We start from the raw sequence: 3,273 nt of genomic DNA, 5'->3' as shown, positions 1-3,273 counted from the left end.
TCCTATTGATGATTTCTCTAGCATGAGCATACCAGTCTCACCTTCAAAACCATAAGTTGCAAGCATACCTGCATCACTGGGAGCAACTTAGCAAGGCCAAGGGGAAACTTGCTAGGGCAGACAGAACGCATGGCCTAGAAATGCTAGCCTCAGGGGAAGACGAGAGCCTAGTAGCCTCCTCACCACCTTGTTGTCTACTCCAGTAACTCTAAGCTTGGAAGATCTGCTTAGGCAAAATAATTCCTTGTGGCAGGAGTTAAAAGACTTGATGGAGGGATATACAAGACTTACGGGTGCTAATTCGCAAGATCATAATGTAGTTACACAGATCCCAAGTCTAACTCTGCACTCAAATCCTAAGTCTTTGCACATTAATGCTTTTTGGGAAGGCATTGAAATGCACGTAGTTTTGCCCGTCCTAGCCTTAGGAGATATGACACAAAAAGGAATTGTAGACATAGGCACAGGTGTTAGCGTACTAAACCATGTAGTCTTAGAGGCATGGGGAAACACTCCTGTAGAGAGTGCCAGGTTTAATGTCACGTTAGCAAATGGAATGAAGATAAGACCTATCGGGGTCTTAAAGAATTGGCTAGTAAAGATAGTAACTCTGTTTACTCGCTACATGTCCTGTATAAATCGGAGAGTACCATTCTTCTGTGGAACTATAAACCACCTATTTGAGTATGGTGCAGATGATGGCTCTAGGATTCCCATCCTGATTTTCTCATTCAACAAGTCAACTAGCTTTGGCAAGTGTGCCCTAGGGACTGGAATAGGTCGGAGGTTCCATGGAATATGAGGAATAGTAAAGATCACCATAGGGGCAACAATATCCGAATTCACACATCCAATCTCATGTGAGAAGAAAGAAAACCCCCTTCCATGTCGCTTAAGCATATCCTGAAAGCATTTCTTCTCTAAGGGTAGCAAAAAATCACCATTTCCATTTTTTAATTCAACAAGAGTCTCTGCTGAAAATTTATGGCCTATATGCTTTGGATTCCTCAAAATTGGCTACTTGGCAGCCCTCTCTATTTACTGATCAACTATCAAATGGAAGCGGAGACTAGTACCAGCTAAAACACAAGCCCCAAGAGGACAAAAGTTCATGCGGTCCTTGCAATCACGTAGGTGCCCAATGTTGCGCTCAAGTTGCTCCGCATATGCCAGTAGAAGGTGAGAAACAAGTATCGGTTGAGCCCGTTGAAGGTGTGTATAACCAAGTACAATTAGATCTTGGTACTTTGTAGCCAGCTTTACTAACGCAACCTGCACTCCAACAATCTGAGCTAAAATAAGATCGATGGCATCACAGCACCATAGTCGAACATCTGTGACAACTTGATCATTTGGACTCCTTGCAGTATGCCACTTCTTTGCAGGCTCACCCACCAAGTGCATGGGCTAGAATAAACTCATCCACTGTCTCATAAAGATTTATGAACTTGCTTGGACACCTCTCAGTTGTTCATCTTCCCTCCTGTAATATGGTGTTGGCGCCTTTTCCCTCTGTGCAGTTTTTCTGGTCTGGTTCTTCTTTTAGCATGCAACACACAGTTTTAGCATACAGAAAAGTGGCCTCTTCCTCTGAGCAACCATAATCAGTAGTCCAGGCATGCCCAATAGTAAACTTATGAAACCGCAACATATCCATCATTCCAACATGAGCAAGGGCACATCCGAAAAGGTCCGGTCTCTGATTGATGCGTCCGTTGTTATCTCCCTCGATAGCTAGTTTCTTTGATTGAGTGTACCCTTCTTTAAGTAAGAATTTACCACATGATATAAAATCATCAAAATAATTCTGCTTGTTGGCTAGAGAACCTGCTTTGTGCCATTCTTCACCATACTCCCCACCTCCATGAATGTTTGCAAAAGCAAGTACCTCCCCACAATGTCTAGCAGAAACTATACGTGATACATTAAATGATGGTATTATACTGATATTGAAGCCTCCATAACCATATAATAGTGCAGGATTCTCCCACTAATGAAAGAGCACAATGTTTAGAATTTAATTCTTCCGTCAATCAATCTTCTTTGACTCCTGGTACACCTTGCATTTGTTTTATCATCTTGATGTGATGATCTAGTGCAGCCTCAACAATTTCACTTGGATCATCCATTTTCCTTCTAAATTGTTTGTAACAAATATCAGATTCACTCCCAAACAGTACTTGTCTCTTCTGTGAAATTGAACATGAACCAACTAAAGGAAAAACGTTCAGGCAGAGCAAAGCACAATGTCTAAGTATGTACAAAGTAACAAATGTCACACACACAACTTTTTGGTGGATTCCACACCTTGCATGCACAGTAGTACGACACTGCTTTGATTACGTGACGAGTAACGTTTTAGTAGACGCTCAAAGTTTACCTTCCAGTTGTCTCCATCCATACTCTAACCAAAATGATCGCATTTTGTTAGACTAGTTCACCCTAGGTCTACCTCGCAAGGGAAGCGTCCTTCCATTACCCACAAAGAACCGACCTGAAGGTTCTTAATTGACCTAATAGTCACCTATCACCAACTAACTCACATCTGCAGGTGTCCTTTGAGAGGCTTCTTGTCTAGAAGGAGCAACTCCCATTACCCTTGATTCATGGAGTACAATGATTTTTCCCAATAGAAGACTAAGGATTTATGAAATCCCTAGCAATGCTCTAGGCTAAGCACAAATGCCATACCTTTCCCCTAAGATAATTTAGAGTTCGATTCTAAGACCAAAGCCTAGGTAAGCTAGTGCATCAGCCCTTCTTAGAGTTCTTTCCTAGCGTTTGTTTTTGGGGAAACCTCTCGGCTAACTGAGACCACCCTACCATAGGACTGGATTCGTCGGGAATCCATCTACCCACTCCCTCTATGAAGTTTCTTAGTTATCTAATTACCTACCACATTATGTGAAACATATAAAAACAACTTCATTAATTAGAGATCCCTTTATGCATAGTTGTTCGTTTGTGTAATTTACTCACATACATACAATCAAAATAAAAAAAGTTCATTGATTATATTCCATAATGTGTGTTCTTCTTCCCATGCAGGAGAAAATTTACAATTTCATGTGTTGCCTCATCCATCACATCTGCACGTCACCAAGATCAAATCAACCTATAGCTAGCATTTTTAGGTGTCCCAAGTAGAACTCCGGGCCATACAAGGGACCAAGTAGTTTTGAAGTGCCTAAGGATTTACTAGCTAGAGTCCCCCTCCCTAGCACCCTATCCATCTCCTACTTAATGCGATCTCTATTGGGAGACCTCTCACCA

At 41.7% G+C, this 3,273-nt stretch overlaps 1 pseudogene; it reads right to left on the bottom strand.

Moving 5' to 3' along the window:
- Positions 1–1,038: 1,038 nt before the first annotated feature.
- Positions 1,039–1,404, bottom strand: LOC148041649 (argininosuccinate lyase, chloroplastic pseudogene; annotated as a pseudogene).
- Between the last annotated feature and the right edge of the window lie 1,869 nt (positions 1,405–3,273).

This window comes from Lygodium microphyllum, chromosome 1, assembly GCF_053477565.2.
Source record: "Lygodium microphyllum isolate KBCC chromosome 1, Lygodium_microphyllum_v1.1.10, whole genome shotgun sequence".
Classification (NCBI taxonomy): domain Eukaryota; kingdom Viridiplantae; phylum Streptophyta; class Polypodiopsida; order Schizaeales; family Lygodiaceae; genus Lygodium; species Lygodium microphyllum.
This window is presented reverse-complemented; position numbering and strand designations above follow the sequence as displayed.